The sequence below is a fragment of the Platichthys flesus genome, chromosome 15 (assembly GCF_949316205.1).
Source record: "Platichthys flesus chromosome 15, fPlaFle2.1, whole genome shotgun sequence".
NCBI classification, from domain to species: domain Eukaryota; kingdom Metazoa; phylum Chordata; class Actinopteri; order Pleuronectiformes; family Pleuronectidae; genus Platichthys; species Platichthys flesus.
The window spans coordinates 24211538-24236071 of NC_084959.1; positions in this window are offsets into that span (position 1 = coordinate 24211538).

Below are 24534 nucleotides of genomic sequence, written 5' to 3' on the forward strand. Positions count from 1 at the left end.
TGAGGAACTCCTGAATCCGAATAACACGCCCTCTATGTTGGAGGCAGAGCTCGAGGTTGATGGTGTTTCATCGTCAATTTCCCTGGTGGAGGTCACTGAGGTGTTCAAACATCTCCGCAGTGGCAAGGCCCCAGGGATTGATGAGATCCGGCCAGAAATGCTAAAGGCTCTGGGTGTTGAGGGGCTGTCATGGTTGACACGCCTATTCAACATCGCGTGGGAGTCGGGTACAGTGCCAAAGGAGTGGCAAACCGGGGTGGTGGTTCCCCTGTTCAAAAAGGGGGACCAGAGAGTGTGTGCCAATTACCGGGGCATCAGACTTCTCAGCCTCCCTGGTAAAGTCTACTCCAAGGTGCTGGAAAGGAGGGTTCGGCCGATCGTCGAACCTCAGATTGAAGAGGAACAATGCGGTTTTCGCCCCGGACGTGGAACTACGGACCAGCTCTTCACTTTCGCAAGGATCCTGGAGGGGGCCTGGGAGTATGCCCATCCGGTCTACATGTGTTTTGTGGATCTGGAGAAGGCGTACGACCGGGTCCCCCGGGAGAAACTGTGGGAGGTGCTGCGGGAGTATGGGGTAAGGGCGTCTATCCTCAGGGCCATCCAATCCCTGTACTCCCAAAGCGAGAGCTGTGTTCGCGTCCTCGGCAGCCAGTCAGTTTCGTTCTCAGTGGATGCTGGTCTCCGCCAGGGCTGCGCCTTGTCACCAATCCTGTTTGTGATATACATGGACAGGATATCGAGGCGTAGTCGTGGTGGGGAGGGGTTGCAGTTCGGTGGTCTGAGGATCTCGTCACTGCTTTTTTCAGATGACGTGGTCCTCATTGGATCATCGGCCTGTGACCTTCAGCACTCACTGGATCGGCTGGCGGCCGAGTGTGAAGCGGCTGGGATGAGGATCAGCACCGCTAAATCTGAGGCCATGACTCTTAGCAGGAAACCGATGGATTGCTTACTCCGGGTAGGAAATGAGTCCTTAGCCCAAGTGAAGGAGTTCAAGTACCTTGGGGTCTTGTTCGCGAGTGAGGGTACTATGGAGCGTGAGATTGGCCGGAGAATCGGAGCAGCGGGGGCGGTATTGCGTTCGCTTTACCGCACCGTTGTAACGAAAAGAGAGCTGAGCCGCAAGGCAAAGCTCTCGATCTACCAGTCGATCTTCGTTCCTATCCTCACCTATGGTCATGAGGGCTGGGTGATGACCGAAAGGACGAGATCACGGGTACAAGCGGCCGAGATGAGTTTTCTCAGAAGGGTGGCTGGCGTCTCCCTTAGGGATAGGGTGAGAAGCTCAGCCATCCGTGAGGAAGTCGGATTAGAGCCGCTGCTCCTTTACTTAGAAAGGAGTCAGCTGAGGTGGTTCAGGCATCTGGTAAGGATGCCCACTGGGCGCCTTCCTTGGGAGGTGTTTCAGGCACGTCCAGTGGGGAGGAGACCTCGGGGAAGACCCAGGACTAGGTGGAGAGATTATATATCAACACTGGCCTGGGAACGCCTCGGGATCCCCCCGTCAGAGTTGGTCAATGTGGCCCGGGAAAGGGAAGTCTGGGGCCCCCTGCTTGAGCTGCTCCCCCCGCGACCCGACCCCGGATAAGCGGATGAAAATGAGATGAGATGAGAAGAATTCAATAGGGCCTCACACCGATTTCGGTGCTCGGGCCCTAATAAAAATCCTTACAAATTCAATAGGGCCTCACACCGATTTCGGTGCTTGGGCCCTAATAATGTCGACATTTCTGCTTTGTGAGTGAGTGTGTGAGCCAGGGTGAGCTGTAGAGCTGACTCAGCTCATCATTGCCATTGTGTCGTCAGATCAGGTAATGCAGTGCCATCCCTGGTTCATCATGGGAATGTCAGCTGACCTGTTGAGATTCCCAGAATAAGTCAATTTTACGATTTGCTCGTTCGACCACTTCCCAAGGTCGTAGATGCTCACGGATGGTACCAATCGATCCGCAGGACCCAATTTAGTTTAGACAGACGCACGTTCCAAGTCTCTACGACATTCACAAAAAAAGTTATTTCAAGAATATCTTTGACACAGAGTGAGCCAGGACATGGCATTACACACAGGGACACAGTTTGACACATTCACATGACCCAGGGCATCCTATTTGATGCAGTGACACAGCGATTTCCCCCGTTTTTACCATATTATTTGTTTTCAATGAAATAGAACTGCATGAAAATATATAACCAGTAGAGTGCGCCATTGCCGCACGGATGAATTTGATTCACTCCAGTCAGTCCTTTTTTGGATCTCACAGTCAGAGACACAGGGAGACAGGGACACAGGCATTTGAGTCATTTTCAACCCTAACCAAATGACGAGGGGTCTAAAGAGGTCAAATTCGACAGTATATGATCTCGACACAACTGAATACTCCACACCAGTTGGTTTCATCAGCTTTAATTTGGAAGAGTATAAGAGAACAGGAAGAAAGACCTAGAAAAGGCAGTAAGACCTCAAAAGAAGGCAATAAATACCCTGAAATACCCCACCCAGGAGGGGGGGTTGCAGGAGGGACCGTGGAGCTGAGGCACACCTGTACTGCTTCTCTTGAGAATAACTGAAGGACACACAAACAAACCATAGTGTTAAATTATGAAGATGGTTCCCTCTGATTTTTTTGTTTTAAACATAAACGTCAGACAGGCCGCTAAAAACTAAAAATGCTGAAGCTAACAGCTACCCAACAGCAAGATAATGCCTTCCTAAGGCTGCCAGGGAGTAGCCTTGTAGCAAGACAGTGTAGCTAATCACAGCCCTCACAGTTCTTCATCAGTGGACAAGTACCTCGCCATGTTTTCATCTTCAGAGGAGTCATCCAAAGACTGTGCTGCTGTTCCAGAATATGTCAGGACCGCTGCAGCCTGCTGGGCTTGAACTCTGAGCATGCAGAGTAGGCCCTCACGTCCCCTCTCAGTAAATGCATAAGTCCTTCCTGAGAATATATGATAAAAAACAAAACGTCTCAATAGTGCGTTTGTACGTGTGTATGTATACATACGTACACACGTACAGGGCTTTCTTTTCTAAAGAAATATTTTTCCTGAGTTGATGTCTCTGCTTATTGCCATTTAGAATGTGAAACCAAATATATTTTGGCATAACTGTATGTTTTCGGATTGTCTAACTGTGTATTTGTGTTAAAGTCAAAAGGTCAAGGCCACACTGACCTCATCTTATGGTTTCAGTTGTCAAGAGATACAGTGTCATTTCTATTAGAGAAAATATGTAGAAATATGTAGATGGACACAGCGCTGGTTAGCGGAGTCATACAACGCAGTGCGGTAATTCTAGTGTAGTTTTTTTGTAATAAATGTGTTATCTTTTTTTACAATCTACAAAAAGTTATCTATACATTTGGTCACAGAACGTTACACAAATAAATTGGCATTAAAGTTGGCATCTTGCTGTCTCACCAGTCTGACGATGCAGCTGAAGCGTCCATCAAGGGCTTTCTGCAGGTAATTTTGATTGTTTGTTTCTTGTGAAGAGGAGAATAACATGAATTCATACCAATATCAGTTTACAATCAAACCTTTTTGTGTTGACCTTGTGTAAACAGAGTCAAAGGACATTGTACAACAATGACACACATTTTTCCACATTACCTGTCGTTCACTTCTGAAATTCGCAAGGATCGGAAATTCTGGACTGTGTCTTCCTGTAGAGTGGTGATGTTCTCAACGTTCTTTTCACAGTCTGTCAAAACAAAATTAGAGATTAAAAAAATTATTACAAATTATAATGCCCCACAACCCATTGCAGATACAGTTTTATTTGCACACCACATCGGATCAAAACAAAACTGCAGTCTGTGAAACAGCAGTTTTGGTAGATATAAGGGAAATGCTAATATTTCTAGATGAAACATATTCAGTCCCTTAAGCAAAATAACAATGATGGCAGGCTGCAACCTCGATGCCTTTGTCTGCTTTGCTTACAGACTAGTTTGCAGAGTCTCGTGCTGCCGCCCACTGACCGATACATCATCGCTCTTTACTGAAACTAATGAAGGCAAATTCACACATGTAGACAGAAATAATCAGTATAAATTAAAAGGTGTAAATATTGCTAACATTATGTTTGATGGGGGTCATCATTATACATAACAGAGGAAAACTTTGCACATGTATTCCTTAAATTTACTTGCCTTCCTGTGGAAAAAGTTGTTTTCCCAGTTAAACAATCACAGCAGGGAAGCATGATTGATCAAAATTCTCTCAGTGTGATATTAACTTGTATTTCAGCAAGCGTACTTTGGGGATTTAATAAAAATGTATATTTGGCACATTATATAAAATGGTGTTTCTGGTATGTAACTTAAAAGTACCTCTTTAATGGTAGGATCATTTTTCTCCCTCATCTTCCTTGTGGTACATGGATAATGGTAGTGGGCTCAACCCGGCTTCTCTTTCTCTCCAGGCTGCCCTTCCTGCTCTTCATCAAGCAAAACAAACTGTTCGGTCCAAGTTATTGACGTTAATGAAACTCCTGTAGCTTCACTTGGATCCTCCTTGATTAAAAAACAGAACATAGCAATTGTTTTATGAAATGAATCGCAACTCCATAACATGGAAACATTGTCATATTGCATGCTATACATTAAACCAAATTGATCTGATATTGTGGAGTAATGGTAGAGAAATACACTCCTTATTAATCTAAAGCATTCATAAATCAAATTCATGTTTATATTTATATTGTAGCGTCCCTCAATGATGAGCTAAGCATCTTGAACTGGTTTCAACAACCATGTATTCACCTCCCAGGTAGCACAGGCTAATGTGGGCTGTAGCATTTGGCTATCAATGGCGTATTAGCTGAAGAATAGCATCCATTGTGTGTATTAACGGACTCCGCATCCGGTGTCTCAGCACTCGGACTGTAAACCTAGATCGTAACGATCTTTAAAAACAATAAACTACTCACCTGACAGAAGGAAGATGACATCGTTTGTCTTCCAAGCGCTCGGTTGTTAATACGCAGCCCCGAGTTAAAGGACCGGCTGTTTACTAAAATCCACACGTCAGTTCCGCTCGCCCAGTCCGTCCGTGGCGCAGTCGGACCCCTTCGGAATGAACGGTCTCGCAGGATCCTTAGCATTAGATGTGTAATCTAGACTCAAATATTAATATTATATAACGTGAATAACATTCACGATCACTGAGCAACCCTCATAGCAACGATAAAAAAAAATTGTGCTAACTATAAAAAAAAATATTTATCATAAGCACGAACTGGCTGAAGACTGTGGAAGCAAAGAGCACATTTCTCGCTAGAAATGGTGTCAGAATGTATTTTTATGCCCAAACTAAGTTACAAAATTATATTTTTATCTGAAAAAGCTTGTGAGTCACGTGACGTGAGAACACGCCAATGCAAAACAATGGGCTGACAAAATGTGACCATCTCACACTCTGAGAGGCCAGATTGTGAGATGGTAACGTCGTTCCAAGTGGACCAACGTTGCCACTGAACGTTTTCTGATGAGACTGGGTCTCTGTGACAGCTTGTTTCCCTGATCCTCCTCCGGTGGACCATGGTGCCTGTCTGAGACCGGATGAAGCATCGCACACATTTTTATATCTACTCTAGCTCCTCCCCTTTGCTGAATATCCTGGCTCCTTGGCATCATCACAGTTTCCCATTATACTCTCCAATTAAAGTGTGCAACCAACTACTATAGCATATATATGGATCTAGATCACAAGCTCCAGTTACGTCTATTTTTGGGATTTCCTGTCCTCTACTGTAACCATTTTGTACCAAGTTTGGGTGGGGTATTTCAGGGTATTTATTGCCTTCTTTTGAGGTCTTACTGCCTTTTCTAGGTCTTTCTTCCTGTTCTCTTATACTCTTCCAAATTAAAGCTGATGAAACCAACTGGTGTGGAGTATTCAGTTGTGTCGAGATCATATACTGTCGAATTTGACCTCTTTAGACCCCTCGTCATTTGGTTAGGGTTGAAAATGACTCAAATGCCTGTGTCCCTGTCTCCCTGTGTCTCTGACTGTGAGATCCAAAAAAGGACTGACTGGAGTGAATCAAATTCATCCGTGCGGCAATGGCGCACTCTACTGGTTATATATTTTCATGCAGTTCTATTTCATTGAAAACAAATAATATGGTAAAAACGGGGGAAATCGATAAAAACTGAATTAAATCACTGTGTCACTGCATCAAATAGGATGCCCTGGGTCATGTGAATGTGTCAAACTGTGTCCCTGTGTGTAATGCCATGTCCTGGCTCACTCTGTGTCAAAGATATTCTTGAAATAACTTTTTTTGTGAATGTCGTAGAGACTTGGAACGTGCGTCTGTCTAAACTAAATTGGGTCCTGCGGATCGATTGGTACCATCCGTGAGCATCTACGACCTTGGGAAGTGGTCGAACGAGCAAATCGTAAAATTGACTTATTCTGGGAATCTCAACAGGTCAGCTGACATTCCCATGATGAACGAGGGATGGCACTGCATTACCTGATCTGACGACACAATGGCAATGATGAGCTGAGTCAGCTCTACAGCTCACCCTGGCTCACACACTCACTCACAAAGCAGAAATGTCGAATTCTGTTCCTGTTCCTGTCTCATTAAAATCCTGTGAGAAGTCACATTCGGTGGCCACTGTAGTGAACCTGTTGTTTATTTGTTCTAGTCACACAGTGGGAATACTCTATGATGAACTGAAGAAGCAGCTTTTGAAACAGAACAGTGAGGATGAATGAAAGGTGTTGGATGATGGATCTCAGTGGTGAACTGATTTCCTGCAGTCAGCACCATGGACAGAGGCAGAGCAGCAGCAGAGCACAGAGCTCAGATCAGTGGAGACAGAGCTCTGGTGTTTCATTTATAACCATTGCTCGGCACAAAACGGGGCCTGAAACGTACGTACGCCACTTCTCGTGCACACGTTGGGATTTATAAAAGCAAACTTGATGGAAAAATGTGTGTATTTCCACATTTATACACATGGACATATTAATGTGTCATGGCGAAGGATTAGAATGAGAAACATTTATCCAAATTCTTTAGCTTCAAGAGCGCTCCATATTGGGGCTCAGCTGGTTGGTGCTCCTGGGTCCTGGTCCTGGTGCTGGGTCTGGAGCCTCAGACCGGAGCCTGGCTGATTATCTATCCGAAAATAGTGCTCCATATTGGGGCTTGGCTGGTTGGTGCTCCTGGGTCCTGGTGCTGGGTCCTGGGTCCCTCTCTTCCTGGAGCTTCAAAACCGGAGCCTGGCTATCCGAAAAATAGTGTTACCCATTCCTGGGTAAAATGTCCGGCGGAGGGAGGGCCTGGATGATGGAGGAAAAACAACAAAAAGTCGTGAAAATGACTCAAATGCCTGTGTCCCTGTCTCCCTGTGTCCCTGACTGGGAGAGATCCAAAAAAAGGACTGACTGGAGTGAATCAAATTCATCCGTGAGTCAATGGCGCACTCTACTGGTTATATATTTTCATGCAGTTCTATTTCATTGATAAGCAATAATATGGTAAAAACGGGGGAAATCGATAAAAACTGAATTAAATCTCTGTGTCACTGCATCAAATAGGATGCCCTGGGTCATGTGAATGTGTCAAACTGTGTCCCTGTTGGTAATTCCATGTCCTGGCTCACTCTTTGTCTAATTTCATTGAAATACAAGAATATGTTAAAAACATAAAATATTGATAAAAATGAATAAAATGACGGTGTCACTGCATCAAATATGATGCCCTGGGAAAATAGAGACCTAAAGACGTAAATACAGTTGGAACAGTGTTTTTATTCCTGAAAATTAAATAAATAAGCAGCACAGCAACATGAACACTCAGGTGTCTGCAACAACAAAGTTCTCAAAATGAAATGCTAACTGAGCCTGATGTTCCTTAACCAGAGTCTTAGCAATATTTTTGAAGTTTTTCACAGATTTCTTGAAGAAATTATGTTTTCCTTCAAATCGCATGCACCAAATGTGTACGAGTGGTCCAATTCTTCTAATACAGCTTGGGTAGTGGATCATATGGTGATGTTTTGGAATGAGATTTTGCTCTGGGAAGTTGGATTTAAAAAGTTAGTGATGTTCAAAAATTCAATGTTTCAAATAACAAGTCATACCATGAGTTACAGTTGGTGAAAACACAATGTTTACAATTTGAATTAAAAGGAGTAACAATTGCCAACAGGTATCCTCTCTTTTAACTAAATCTCCAAATATCAGCGGGACATGGCGTAGGAGGCACCAAGACTGGATAGCATTAAGTCCAAGATCTTTGCTGTTGTCATCCAGCTTAAGCCCATCTGGCCTGTTCTTTCTCTGTGTGTATCCATAATTAAAGCCAACAATTCTTTCAGACAATGAACTCAGGGATATTGAATTCTTGATCAAATACTGAAACACAAGCTTTAACTCATATTGCAACCACTCCTTCTAGCAGGTCGTGCATTAGGTCTACAGCGTAGTTGTTTGATGAATGGAAAAACTGGAGGGAATTGAGTGGACAGCCTCGTTTGACACCAAATGTTGATTTCAAAGCAGGATTTTCCTGGATGACACGAACATGCTCAACGTAGCGTTAAACCTGGGTGATCTTCACTGAAAACTGACTGGTATTCACTTTTATCAGTTAAACATAACCTACAGCAGTACGTCGCACTGAATGATTCAACAAAACCAACAATTGCATGTAGAGCTAAATTGTCTCCTGTAACCTGAATGACTGAACCCTTCACAGGTGTAGCTGAAAATGGCAACTGTATTCCTTCAGTCTCCAAAATCTTAAGATCATCAATAAGTGGCTTCAGAATTGGCTCAAACCCATATTTCTTAAGATCCTCTGAGTGAAAGAGAGCGACAAGATGAATATTCATTAACACAGAATTGAGCTTTGGTGATAAATTTCTCAAAACAGAATAAACACATCGAAGTTTGTGCACTCCCTTTTTTGAGCCCAATGGATTGGCAGTTTCAAAATCGTCATAGTAGAGCTGGATCTGAAGAGCGGGTTCTTGCTGAGAAAATAAACTATGATTTTTAGAGTAGGACCCATCACCTATATCTCTGTAAAATCCCTCCTGGTGTGGTTTTACTTCTTGGAAACTGTTACAGAGTTCACTGTTACTAAACATAGATGAGAGAGACCCCCAGATAGGTACATACATGAACTTGTCATTGACCTGGATCTTGTCTATACGTGCCTGTTATTCTATCTCTTCTTACATCAAACGGACACCCAGAACATGCTCTACAGGTTCTACTATATTTCATTTCTTTTCAAAATGCCTCATCCTTTTATATTCTGTGTTAAGACATGAAAATGGGTTTTCTAGTTGATCAAAATAACCCTCGACTCTATCCAAAGTTTCTCTGGATGCATCAGAAGACAAACAATTAACAACAGCTTCCTTTGTGTGAGCATGGATGTCATTAACCAGTTCCTCCATTGAGCCAACTAAACACTGCACAGTACTCTCTGGAACACCTGAGGCTTGAACCTGAGCAATAACAGGGCTGCACATGTCCAGTATATTCTTCTTTTCAACCGGAACATGTGTAGTGACCCTCACAGGAGGATCCACATTCACTGATGAGGAAGGTCCAGCTACAGGCTCAAATTCAAAACTGCTGAAGGGATCTGGATCAAGACAGTCTTTATGTGCTCGAGATAGGTGACGTTGGTAACCAGAATATGTACAAAAAACAAATGAACAACCAGGCTCTCCACAGTTCAAGCGCAGAGACCTTCCCGGATACAATCCATGCTCAAACTTCAAATGTCTAAATAACATTGAACAACTGGTGTGGTGTACCTTGCAAATGTAACATGTGTACATTACTGGTCAAAATGTATCAGTCTTCAAACTTCACAGTGAAGAACCCTTGCTCTGATTTCTTTTACCCGAGGACTCTCTTTCACTTTGCCGACGTCGATGCCATACACAGTGGTTTGGATGAAGATGAAGAAGCTGGACAGCGCATCATCATACGACACGGCAAAAGCATAATGTGCCTTGAAGAGCTCATCAAAGGCAAGGACTGGAGTCTGCATCCTGCAGGGAATGGCCTTCTGGTCCAGGATGACATAAATATCCTGGATGCTGCTGCTTCTTTCTGCGACACCGAGAAGAAAGGGTTGTTTGGGGACAGTTTCTTTAAGGAAGGTCTCCGTGCTTGACCCCACCAGAGAGAGAGAGAGAGAGAGAGAGAGAGAGAGAGAATGTTTTTACTCAAGTCATTTTAATTCATGTGCGACTGAATTCAGGGATCAGGGATGGGTCTATCAATGTACACAACATTCATTTATTTTTGTGTGATGAATAGATGGATGACTTTTTAAAAACAATTTAACTGCACCCCCCCAATTATCCTGCCATATTGGCTCCTGAAAACCTTACATCAGCTGATATGAAAACCTTGCATCAGTAATGTGCAGTCCTTAGAAAATACCTTCATGAACTTGATCAGGTGTCTAGCAGCCTCCGATGCGCTCATCTTGCCGGCCTTCTTGCCTTTAACTCAGGGGTGTCCAAACTACGGCCCGCGGGCCATCTGCGGCCAGCCATCCATTTTAAAATGGCTCACCTAAAAAAAAGATTTTTCTTTTTTTTTTTAAACTAACAATTTGGTAGCACTTAAATGGCACTTACTTATAGCACTTTGTAGTTTTGCTCTATTTTTGAAGAAATTGTACTTTCTTGATTCTTGTTGTTCTGGGTTTGTACCCTCGGGTAGGGGAGAGCGTGGTAATGTGAGACATTTTTTACATTTGCTCCCCTCTAGACGAGCAAAAATTATATATCAGTAAAATGTACACATTTCCCATTAATTCAGGAAGTTCTTAGCAATGGAAATGATCACAATATCTTCAGGACAAAGGGCAGTTAAAATATGATTGTTGTTTAAAAAGTGGTCTTGTTTCTCACTTTACCCCAGCCTAGGGGTAAAGGAAGACAAACAAGAGAAATCAAGGGGGTAAAGTGATCCACTTACTTTTCCAATTTAAAACTACCATAACAACACATGTTGTACTAGGTAAATTAAGCACATTTATGATTATTTTCATTTGATCTCTTGCACACCCTAGCTTACCTGCACATTGTTTCTCTGTCCAATTGGCAGGGACAGGGATATTGTTTTTCTCTGTGTATTCAAATGCCAGTTCACTGGAGCAAGGCCATGGAACTGGTCAGCTAGTTGTTTCAAGTGTTTGGCTCCTCCTCCATCTCATCTGTGAATATTCTCTTTACCTCAGCTACTGCACCCCAGGCTACTGGTTTTACTTTCCCTTTCTCTTTTTTCTTTATGAATCTTTTGAGGGTTGTCGTGTCAATATTTCTATCCCTTCCAGCTTTTCCTAAGGACTTCTTTCCTTGCATGACCTCAGCGGCTGCACTCTCCAGCTGCACTCTCCAAGACAACCTGGGTTTGGCCCCAGGTTGTCTTCCTGGTGTAGTTTGTTGGCATGATGGCTTTTCTACAATGTTTATGGCATTAAAAATAAAACATATGTAATGTAATATTACACTAAAATATGTTTAAGACTAAACTTAACTTGTGCTACATGTCTCACTTTACCCCAGAGCCTTTGTCTCACTTTACCCCACAGCCATCATTTTAGAAAAAACAACATTTCTTAGCAATTCAGTCTAATCTTCAGCTAGCATCAATCACATGGTTTTATATGTTCGAAGTTCATCAACATGTATGATAAACGTTTTTCTACCTGGATACATTTGATTAAGTTCAAAGCAATAAAATTGACTTTGTGAAAAAACATTCTAACCACAGCACCAGCACCAACTTCTCCTTCATGGCAAGGGTGGAATGGGAGTGGTTTGAAAACATAATGATCACATGACCACAAATGTGTTCTGTTGCCTAGATACAGGGGGTGTCTCACATTACCCGATGTCTCACATTACCCCGCTCTCCCCTACCCATGAATTCACTGATTGTAAATCGCTTTGGATAAAAGCGTCAGCTAAATGAATTGTAATGTAATGGACTATGGCCCACTGTATTGTACTTCTCAGTTTTGACACTAGGTGGCACCCAACTGACCCCTGACCTGCCAGCTGTACCCTCAGAACGCCACCACGCCCCCCCCCCCCCCCCCCCCCCCAAGCAACACAATTGAGGTGCACTGTCAACAGTCTGCTCCAGGGCAGGGGGGCGTGGCGGCGTGAGTGGCCCAGACCTTCAAATTTTTTTCTGTATGTGGCCCTCGGGATGAAAAGTTTGGACACCCCTGCTTTAACTGTTGGAGGCAAGAGGTGAAGCAGCAGAAGGATGGCAGCCATCTCAGAGTCCCACTCTTCAGAATGTCACACTGCAGAATTAGAATTGACACTATAAAATGTCTTTTATTTCCTTATAAGCATTACAGCATCAGTTATAGTAAAGTTTTCTTAAATTACACCATGGATTGAATATGGTTAGCAGTAAGGTGCAGTATGTGATTTGTAGTAAAGGGGCTAAAAACATGAAAGAACACAACAATGTCCTCTTTTGTTGTGTACACTACAGGCATGTGCAATCTGTGTCCACTATTCAATTAACACTTACCACTATCGATGTCAATTAGACCGATATCAAACCGTACATTCAAATTTCACAATAAGTATATTAATACTGCAGCTTCAGTAGGTGTCGGACTGAAGACCCAGAGCTCAGTTTTATTAGCTAATTAATTTATCATGCTTCCCTTAACCAACTGTTACATCAGCCCGGGGCACAGGCTGAAATACCTACTGTACCTGCAGTGTGAATGTTATGCATTTGTCGTTTCAGAATGTTAGAGTCGCTCTCTATTCAAAGCCTGGTGGAAAAGAAATATTCAAAGAGTATGAGAAAACAAGCACCATCAGTGATGTTACAAGAAGAAAGATGGTAAACATTCTTGTGGCAGATATGGTGGAGAGCCATGGGTAAGTGAATGCACTTGAAATAACAGGTTGTGGTTTTTTGTTTTGTTTAATTTTTTCCTCCAAAAGTCATTGCAGATTATGTCTTCACCCACACCCATGTGCACGTCAAGTTTATTATAGTTTTTAATTTTTCATTAGTTGTTGTTTTTATTTAGCTTTTCAATTTGCTTTTTTGTTTCAGTTCAGTTTTAGTTTGCTCAACAAGTGATGAAGCAGTTTAGTTTAGTTTTTATTTTGAGGAATTGACTAGTTTTTATTTGGACTCAGTCTTAGTTTTTCAGGCTTTAGGAGAAAGCCTCTGTGAGACCTGTGAAGATTAACTTTTTCCCTTTTAGTTGCATACCATAATGTTCCCATCAGCCCTCATCACGTTTCCATTCACTCTTATCTACCTGTGGGTCGTACTCTAAGTTGTACCATATTGAGCAGAAGCCTTTTCTTCTGGCATCTTTAGCATCTCTAACTACAACTAAGCTGATGTTATCTGACATTCACTTTAGTTTTAGTTTTTGTATTATTGTGGTTTTTATTTAGTTCTCATTTTTTGAATTTTTGTTGTATGTTATTTATTTAAATGTTCTGGTTACTAAATTTCACTGCTAGTTTTAGTTTTAGTTAACTATGATAACCCAAGTAGATATAAATGAAATTTGCAGTTTTTGGAGGAATGATCTATCTCTTTTCAGGAGGATCCCTCCGGTGAATGTGTGGATCCTCTATGCACTTGGGATTACAACACTGTTCCCTAAATTGAAGGACCCGGATTCCCAGAATGGCTATGTGAGTATAAACAGTAATGCATCCCCATACATTCTGTGTTGTTAACTGTTTTTGTCTGTATATAACATCTATTGTAAGTCTGCCAGTCCTGGGTGAGGGATCCCTCCTCTGTTGCTCACCCTAAGGTTTCTCCATTTTTTCCCTGTTTAATGGTTTTCCTGGAGTTTTTCCTCAGTTGATGTGAGTCGATGTGTTTGTCTTTATCAACAGGAACATGTCTATGATCACCAGAGTGGTTCCGGCTACCTAGCGTGGAGGCTGAAAACTGTTCAGCAGAACTCTGCTCAAGACAGCAAAAAAACCAGGACCAATTTCCAAGAGGGCCCCAAGACTCCACGCAGTATCCATTCAGATGAGAAGCAGTTGACTGGTGATGAATGCAGGGAAGCCATATCGGTGATGAAACACTCAAGTAATACGACCCTTGTCAAAAATAAGATGAAGGCAACATTCCAGCACAGGCAAAAGGTGGTTCAAGACCAGGATACCGCCTCTACTGTCCTGGATCTCTTTCCCAGATTCTTGGATACACCTGGCTTGGTAAACATGACATGAATTACTGACGACTTTGCGATTGCCTTATTTTGCTTGACTGTTTATTCATTGACACCCATAGCGCCATTACAATGGTGTTCTCATTCACACACACAAACATTTTCTGTTTAAGATCGACCAAGACTTCACAATGATCTTTGGTGAGGAGGTGTCTGGTAAATTCCTCTCCAAGTGGCCAACATTTTTCAAACCAAGAGTCATCGCAGATTGCTGCAAGAATCTAACCATGAGTCCGCATGTGGATGAGCCAATTCTGTCTGCACAACAGGAGTCTGATGATGGTGGTAAGTGTTAATTGAATAGTGGACACAGATTGCACATGCCTGTAGTGTACACAACAAAAGAGGACATTGTTGTGTTCTTTCATGTTTTTAGCCCCTTTACTACAAATCACATACTGCACCTTACTGCTAACCATATTCAATCCATGGTGTAATTTAAGAAAACTTTACTATAACTGATGCTGTAATGCTTATAAGGAAATAAAAGACATTTTATAGTGTCAATTCTAATTCTGCAGTGTGGCATTCTGACAGGGGGACTCTGAGATGGCTGCCATCCTTCTGCTGCTTCACCTCTTGCCTCCAACAGTTAAAGGCAAGAAGGCCGGCAAGATGAGCGCATTGGAGGCTGCTAGACGCCTGATCAAGTTCATGAAGGTATTTTCTTAGGACTGCACATTACTGATGCAAGGTTTTCATATCAGCTGATGTAAGGTTTTCAGGAGCTGATATGGCAGGGTAATTGGGGGGGTGCAGTTAAATTGTTTTTAAAAAGTCATCCATCTATTCATCACACAAAAATAAATGAATGTTGTGTACATTGATAGACCCATCCCTGATCCCTGAATTCAGTCGCACATGAATTAAAATGACTTGAGTAAAAACATTCTCTCTCTCTCTCTCTCTCTCTCTCTCTCTCTCTCTCTCTCTCTCTCTCAGGTGGGGTCAAGCAAGGAGACCTTCCTTAAAGAAACTGTCCCCAAACAACCCTTTCTTCCTCCACCTTTGCCTGAATCTTGGGACCACATCCTTTGGGCTGTGGCGCCATCCTGTAGGGTATGCTGTCATGGAGACGCCAGACATTGAGGTTGACAACTTTAGGGAGCAAGAAGTGAGACTGGACCTGCAGCTTCTGAAGCTCACTCTGTGAGACACCCATGTCTCTGATGAGGTTACCTAGCTCCTTGAAACTGATAAAGTCCCCATTCTGAATCATGCCAACACAGCTGGCGAAAGTGAGGACCTTAAAGGTTATGGCTTTCCCCATTTGTGGAGGGAGTCTGGACATTACATTCCCCAGCCACGGCATCCCATGTTCTCTGTAGCTCTCCAAGTTGCGAGTGTAGGTCAGGGAACGCCTCTCGATCTCGATACAGATGTCACCAGTAATGGCTGCAGCCCTGGCCTGTGGAGATGCTTCCTGGCTACTGATGTGAAGCTCTATGTAGTCTTGAAGTTCCAATAAACCCTCTTGATTTTTCAGACATCCCAGAATTTAATGGCAGGGAAGTAGCGTAGTTTCAGCTCCAAGAATCCAGCAACCAAACACTGAGTAACATCATGTCCCGCGTCAGCGACCAACTGGCGGGCCCTCTTGAAAGTGTTAGGTGCCGGGAAAGCATCCTTAGTGGCCAGTTCCTCTGCAAAGGTTTCGATGGTGACAGAACCATAGTGCAAAAATTCAATCAAATAACTCTGTGAGACACCCATGTCTCTGATGAGGTTACCCAACTCCTTGAAACTGATAAAGTCCCCATTCTGAATCATGCCAACACAGCTGGCGAAGAGTAAGATGGACGATCTCTGACTGCAGCTCCACCCATTCACCCATTAGCCAATAAGAGTCTTCAGATGTATATTCCTCGGTTATGTCACCGATGAAAAACTTACTTTACACAATGAACAATAAGCATTTTATCTGAAAGGGTTTTTCTTAATTCAGGTTCTATATATTTGGTTGTATATGTTGTTGTTTTCTTTTCATTCAGTTATTTTTTATTTAAGAAAATTGTTAAACTGTAAAAAATAAATAATCAAACCTCAGTTAAATATATTTGTCACAAAGGTTCGATAACGGTATCTCAGTAATCACTGACGATTTATTTTTGATGACAAGAATTTTTTGAACTCCCTAATATCGGCATCAGCCCCCAAACATGGTGTGATCAGGGCTGTATAGAATAAATACAGTTAATAGTTATTGTAGCTCTGGTTGCTCTTTGCTTCCATACTTCAGACCTGGCTTCTGAAAGAACATTCATCCAAATGAAACCTTTGACAATGTGTCAGATGAGAGACGCAACTAAAGGCTCAATATAACTGAAAATATAACTGTTTCCCTTTAGAGTGAAATGACCTGAAGTGTATTTACCTCCTTTGTTGGAGAAGTCATCAGATGTTGCTGTTGAGTTCTCTTCAGACGGACGAGTCAGTGAACAATGTCAGAAGGAGAGAAGATTGTTATACCTCGACTAGGAGTTGCCCTGAATTCAGTGCTATGACCTTATATGAACATATTCCTCACAATTACGGTAGATAACAAACATTTAGCAGTTTGAAATAAAGAACTTCAGATACCATGGGAGGTCTTTTCTTGTCTTTCACACGTCTCTTGTTTTGTCTTATCACTTAATGAAGCTGAAACGCACACACACACCTTCCTTCACTCCAGAGGTAACAATCATAAGTTAATAAAACGAGTCTAAAACTAATAGACTACATGAAATACTGCAAGTAGTCTATAAAAAACAATACAATATATAATAAAAAATAAACAAAGAGTCGATGTTCAGTATGTTTTCCGGCCCCTATTCTAAAAAATAAAACAGATTCTGAAAACTAGGAGCAAGTAAATGGTTTCTCTCCTGTATGAACCTTCATATGTCCAGTTAGATGGCCCTTTCGTCTAAATGTTTTACCACACACAGAGCAACTAAATGCTTTCTCTCCTGTATAAATCCTCATATGTAAAGTTAACGAACCAGTTTGGGAAAATCGTTTACCACACTCAGAGCAACTAAATGGTTTCTCTCCGTTATGAATCCTCATATGTTCAGTTAAATGGCTCTTTTGTCTAAATGTTTTACCACACTCAGAGCAACTAAATGGTTTCTCAAGTATGAATCCTCATATGTTCAGTTAGATGGCTCTTTTGTCTAAATGTCTTACCACACTCAGAGCAACTAAATGGTTTCTCATGTATGAATCCTAATATGTACAGTTAAATGGCTCTTTTGTCTAAATGTCTTACCACACTCAGAGCAACTAAATGCTTTCTTATCAGTTTTACATTTCATCTCACTTAGAGGCTGTTTGTTGTTTTTTGTATTTAAACAAGACTGAGGTTCCCTGGTCTGCATCCAATCATCTTCACTGTCTACAGTCTTGTCCTCAGTACATTGTTGTAAATGTCCATCAGGACCTGAGATCCTGGCTGGTTGTTGTCCTCCACAATCTGCTCTGTTCTCCTCAGTCTGACTCTGATGAAGCTGTGACAACTGAGGTTTCTCTTCATCTTCTTCACTCTTCACAGTGACAGCAGTCAATGTGAACTTGATATCAGCCTGCTCAAGTTGTTGAAGCTGCTCCCCCTCCTAATTGGTCCAGGGCTCCTCCTGTTCCTCTTCACTGTGGGGGGGGGCTCTGGGTCCTCCTCGTCCACAAGGGGGCTCCACTGCTGCTGCTCAGGGAGAACATCTTCTTTATTCACCATCAGCTGCTGTACGTCTGCAGGACACACTGAAACACAAATACACACTTTAACAATTTCAGAGTATCCTGAAGTGTTTTAATAAACTTGTGTTGTGTCGTTTAATGTCGACAGTTATTATTTTTGAATAATCACACTCAGGAAGCACAGATGTTGAGATGGTTCATAGTTGGTCTTACAACGCAGCTCGTTAAGTTAGCTGGGTTAAACCAAGTGTTTCCAGGATAAAATGTTTTATACTTTGAGGCCAAATAAACAATCTACGACACAAGCAGAGCAGAGCGAGTGGAGGTTAGTTAGTTGTTTAAGCTGTTTTCAGACATGACCTGTTGGTTAAAACCAGAGAATTGTCTCCCGAGTTTCTCCAGGATTTGTGTTTCACACATGAACAACACAGTAGTAGGTTTTCTGCACAGACTCGTTAACAACAGTAGTGTGGGAGTTTTTTAGACGGAGACCAAACAACATCTTTCTCTGTAAACACTGCAAATCCAAAATGATCACAACACTACAACCGTGATGCACGAGTATTTGAAGCTGAAGCATCAAGGGGAGATTTCTCAAGATGACAGTTGGAGCGAGACAGAACCGAAAGTTCTACTTTATGTCCTGAAACAAGATTAATATATTATGAATATCAACACGTGAAATGAACCAGGAATAGACTGGAATAGAGTTGGGATTTCAAAATCTTAGCTTCTCTGGGTGTCTGTGAGTGAAGAGGAGTATGGAAACAGAACTCTAAAGAAATGAAAGGAGGGTGGGGACAGGAGCTGTTTGGGCCAGATATAAGGCCTTTACACAAATTATTAATAATAACCTTTTTCCTCTTTGTGTTTAATATTGAAATTAGCTAGAAATGTATGTGCGTCAAAACCCTGGACAGTCTCACATCTGTGTTGATAAAGGGTCTGAGTGACACTGTTATGGATTAGTTCTTACTGCCGATAGAGCAGGAACACAATTTTTTTACTCATGGCTAGTTTATGAAACAAAACATCGAACTGTCAGGATAGGGAGAGTTGCCTAGCAACTATCAGAGAAGGAGCGTGACGGAGGGCGGCTCCTTGTAACTTCCTTGATTCTGTGACAAGAGGCGTGGGACTACGGCTGTGGACCAACAAGGGAGAACAAAATTGATCTGCGGCGACAGCCCTCCAATATTTGAATCTATCACATTAAACCTACTTTTATAATTATTATGAACGCTTTCTGTTCGGCACCATTATTGTCTACCCCGTGCTAACTGATTTAGCGGAGACTGTGAATGAATGCCGGCTATGCCTGTTAAATTTTCATTGCTTCTAAATAAATACTTGATGGAACAAAACCATTGGCTCGGCTCTTCTCATATTTAGAATAAACGAACATGCCGACAATAGCAGGGATCATCTTAACTGCACAACTCCAGTGACTGAATCAATCCATGTTGTAAATCAGTTTTAGTACTTAAATAAAACCCAGATTCTCCAGTTGCTGTCTAGCAACTATGTCTAGCGCTGCTGTGATATACAGGGATTTTAGTGTTCTTTTTGTCACAGCAATCATTTGAAATCAAGCATCTCAAAAATAGGGTCTATTGTTATGAATATGACACAACAGTGATGTAGAAATTATACTTATTTTAAAATATGCCAGTATCCTAATTACTCACACAATATGTATCTGTTTTTTCAGGATGAGACAAAGTGGTCTGGAGGACTTTTTACACAAAAGGAGCCAAAATGCATGACAACCCAGACGTGTGCTGAGCTTTCTTACAGAATCTTGCAGATGATTATCAAGGACATGTGACCACTGGCTGCAGTGGAGGGTCAAAGCTCCTAATCCTTCTATTTACACATTTCATCAACTAACCAACCAGACATTGTTTTAAACTTATCATTGTGGAAGGAGTTCACAGGTTCTGAATCAGGCCTGAGAGGATCGGGAAGATTCAGACTTGCATTAATGTGGTCGGATCAGGGTCAAGTCTAAATGGACCAGGCTCTGGCTTAATCAAGTCGGTCGGGATCAACCCCCTTTAAATGTGACTGGGTGGTTCTCATGTTAATTTGCTGGAATGGACTGGTCTGCATTTGGCATTAACCAGATGTTTCCCCAGATGAAGCTCGTCCTGCACTCAAAGTCCGATGTCTTCATCTTGTGAGTCAACAGAACCACGACAGAGACGACACGTTTAAGAGACGTGTGTGGAGTAATAACCAGAAGAGGTCAACACTGTAACTGTGTTTATTTCACCACAATATTTAGGTTTCAAGTTTTCAATTTACATTTGTCTGTAATTAAAACACAAAGAAACAAAAGACAACACACAGACGTCACATGATCTAAGAACATAGCAGGAAAAACACAGAGCTTTCCTCCAAAAGGAAGGAAAAACCACTTCAACATCCTCCAGTGATAATAAACATGCACCACATGCGCTCACATGCAAACATCCACTGAAACAGAGTGAGCTGCCTCACACATCGACAGAGAGGAACACAACAAAGTGCCCTCCAGTGGCTGAAAATACAAATGTGCAGGGAAGATAAAACTATCATTGTGAAATCTAACATCTGGATGCAAAAGGAACTTTCTCACCGGATATATATCTTTATATACATATATATATCGTTGCAACAGTCTACACAGTTCAGGAAAGATCTCTTTAAAGCAACACTATGTAACTGTTACTGAAGAACAGCGCCCCCTGCAGTCACATGTGATGACTAACTATTTTTGCTGACTGCAGGAAATCAGTTCACCACTGAGATCCATCATCCAACACCTTCTTTCATTCATCCTCACTGTTCTGTTTCAAAAGCTGATTCTTCAGTTCATCATAGAGTATTCCCACTGTGTGACTAGAACAAATAAACAACAGGTTCACTACAGTGGCCACCGAATGTGACTTTTCACAGGATTTTAATGAGACAGGAACAGGAACAGAAGTCAACACTGCAAGGAGCATCACATGGGCCGTGTCCAAATCACTCACTAATCAATACATAGTGAACTGCTGAACATTAAGTAATTTTTAAAACCCTATACCATGGGGTCAACGTCTTTATTTTAAGAAAAAAAAAGTTTTCCATCATTGTACAATACAAAATAATGTAAATAATGTCGACATTTCTGCTTTGTGAGTGAGTGTGTGAGCCAGGGTGAGCTGTAGAGCTGACTCAGCTCATCATTGCCATTGTGTCGTCAGATCAGGTAATGCAGTGCCATCCCTGGTTCATCATGGGAATGTCAGCTGACCTGTTGAGATTCCCAGAATAAGTCAATTTTACGATTTCCTCGTTCGACCACTTCCCAAGGTCGTAGACGCTCATGGATGGTACCACTTGATCCGCAGGACCCAATTTAGTATAGACAGACGCACGTTCCAAGTCTCTACGACATTCACAAAAAAAGTTATTTCAAGAATATCTTTGACACAGAGTGAGCCAGGACATGGCATTACACACAGGGACACAGTTTGACACATTCACATGACCCAGGGCATCCTATTTGATGCAGTGACACAGTGATTTAATTCAGTTTTTATCGATTTCCCCCGTTTTTACCATATTATTTGTTTTCAATGAAAGATGGTGAGAGACGCTGGAGCTTTTGTTTGGATAGGTACCCATAGAACCTATCATCTCTTCTCTGAATTAGTCTTCTCCGGAAAGAGTCCATGATGGAGAAGAGGTCAACAGACGTGGTAACATTCTTCTACAGCTTTTTCACCACCTCTTCAAACAGGGACAGAAAATTATTACAAAAGAGGAGGTAAACTTCGACAATGTCTGCCTCTTCCTCAACTCCAGCAGCATCTTCTGTCAAACTCAGCAAATCTTTCAGGCGCTCTGGACATTATTATTAAACTTTATACAGGCTCAAGGCCCACAGTATAAAAAGACAAAACATACAATCAATTAATCATCAATCAAATTTTATTTGTATAGCCCATATTCACAAATTACAATTCATCTCATAGGGCTTTAACAGGGTGTGACATCCTCTGTCCTTAACCCTCAGCAAGAGTAAGGAAAAACTACAAAAAACCCTTTTAACAGGGTAAAAATATGTAGAAACCTCAGAGAGAGCCACATGTGAGGGATCCCTCTCCCAGGACGGACAGAAGTGCAATAGATGCCACGTGCAGGAGAACATCATCAATAATCAAAGTCTCTAGCAGCATTGATGAAGCACAGTCCATGCTCAGCAACCATCTAGACCACGATCCACCATCCAGACCAGACGCCACTTCAGTCCTCAGTCACCGTCCACCGCCGCCCACCAGGAGGACCCATCACAAGCCACCACTGCGGTCCTGGTCCACCGCCCGTGCCCAATGCCAACGCGACACAGGGTCCGCCACCAGCACCACGATCAGCCCACATGCTCTTCTTGCAGCCATCACTGGCTGCAAGAAGAGCAGCGGCACGGTTGAGGGGGATGTGGTGAGAGCCAACCAGTTAAACCAATTCTACAATAGGTTTGACAATCCGGCTACAGGGGGAAATGACTGTTTTACACCCAGTCCTCACCCCCCCTCCCCGTCAGCCCCATCAGCTGCTGTTACCCGCTCACTGCATGCCTCAACCCCCTCACCCTCATGTCCCCGAGATCCCCCTCTCCCCCCTGCTCGGACTACAGCCAGTGGGGCCCCACTCCCTCCAGCTTCCAACTCACTGCCATTCCACACAGCTGCACCCCTCCCTCAGACGATCACCCAGAGCTCCCCCCTCCCCCCTACCATCACTGTGGAGCAGGTCACAGGAGAACTGAGGAGACTGCGCCCTAGGAAAGCAGCCGGCCCTGATGGGGTCTGTCCAAGACTTCTCAAGACATGTGCTGTGGAACTGGGTGAACTGCTGCAGCATATTTTCAATCTGAGCCTCCAACTGGGGAAGGTCCCTGCACTGTGGAAAACATCCTGCCTCATCCCTGTTCCAAAGAAGCCACACCCCAGTGTGCTGAATGACTTCCGGCCAGTCGCATTCAAATCAATCAATCAATCAAATTTTATTTGTATAGCCCATATTCACAAATTACAATTCATCTCATAGGGCTTTAACAGGGTGTGACATCCTCTGTCCTTAACCCTCAGCAAGAGTAAGGAAAAACTACAAAAAACCCTTTTAACAGGGTAAAAATATGTAGAAACCTCAGAGAGAGCCACATGTGAGGGATCCCTCTCCCAGGACGGACAGAAGTGCAATAGATGCCACTTGCAGGAGAACATCATCAATAATCAAAGTCTCTAGCAGCATTGATGAAGCACAGTCCATGCTCAGCAACCATCTAGACCACGATCCACCATCCAGACCAGATGCCACTTCAGTCCTCAGTCACTGTCCACCGCCGCCCACCAGGAGGACCCATCACAAGCCACCACTGCGGTCCTGGTCCACCACCCGTGCCCAATGCCAACGCGACACAGGGTCCGCCACCAGCACCACGATCAGCCCACATGACTCAGAATCCGCCACACTGGATCCAACACCGCGACCCCCGGTGCGCGATCCACAAACCGTAATCCATGGTGCGGCCACAGAGGCCCTGGATCTGCGGGTGATAAAGCAAAGGGATTCCGGGGAAGGGGGATAGGGATGGAGAAGAGGAAGGAGAAGCTGGAAAGAGAAGCTCCGTGTGTCATGTGTCATAAAATAGAACAAGTAACGTTCTGGCGCACTAATTAGCTCTAACTATAAGCTTTATCAAAAAGGAAGGTTTTGAGCCTACTTTTAAACGAACAGATGGTGACTGCCTCCCGAACTGAAAGTGGTAGATTATTCCACAGCCGAGGGGCTTGATGGCTAAAAGCTCTGGCTCCTACTCTACTTTTAGAGAATTTAGGGACGACAAGTAGGCTTGAATTCTGGGAGCGGAGTGCTCTAGTGGGTTTATAAGGTATTAACAGCTCTTTAAGGTATAAAGGCGCTATATTATTAAGGGCCTTGAAGGTGAGGAGGAGAATTTTAAATTCTATTCTAGATTTAACTGGAAGCCAGTGTAGCGATGCTAATATTGGAGAAATGTGCTCTCTTCTCTTTGTTCTCGTCAGGACACGTGCTGCAGCATTTTGGACAAGCTGTAGAGTCTTTAACGACTTCCTGCTGGAGCCTGATAATAATGAATTACAATAGTCCAGTCTCGATGTAACAAAGGCGTGGACTAGTTTTTCTGCATCTTTTTGTGAAAGGACATGTCTAATTTTTGAAATATTACGCAAGTGGAAAAAAGCGGTCCTAGAAATTTGTTTTAAGTGACTATTAAAGGATAAATCAGGATCGAAGATCACTCCCAAGTTCCTGACTGTTTCATTGGAAGCAAGGGCAATGTCGTCTAGCGCAGCTATATCATTAGATAATGCATCTCTAAGGTGTTTGGGGCCAAGTATTATAACCTCTGTTTTGTCTGAGTTTAATAAGAGAAAATTGCGGGTCATCCAGGTTTTTATGTCCTTGAGACATGTTCGAAGTTTAGTTAATTGATTACTTTGTTCAGGTTTTATTGACAAATATAACTGGGTGTCATCCGCATAGCAGTGGAAATTTACCGAGTGTGTCCTGATAATGTTTCCTAGTGGAAG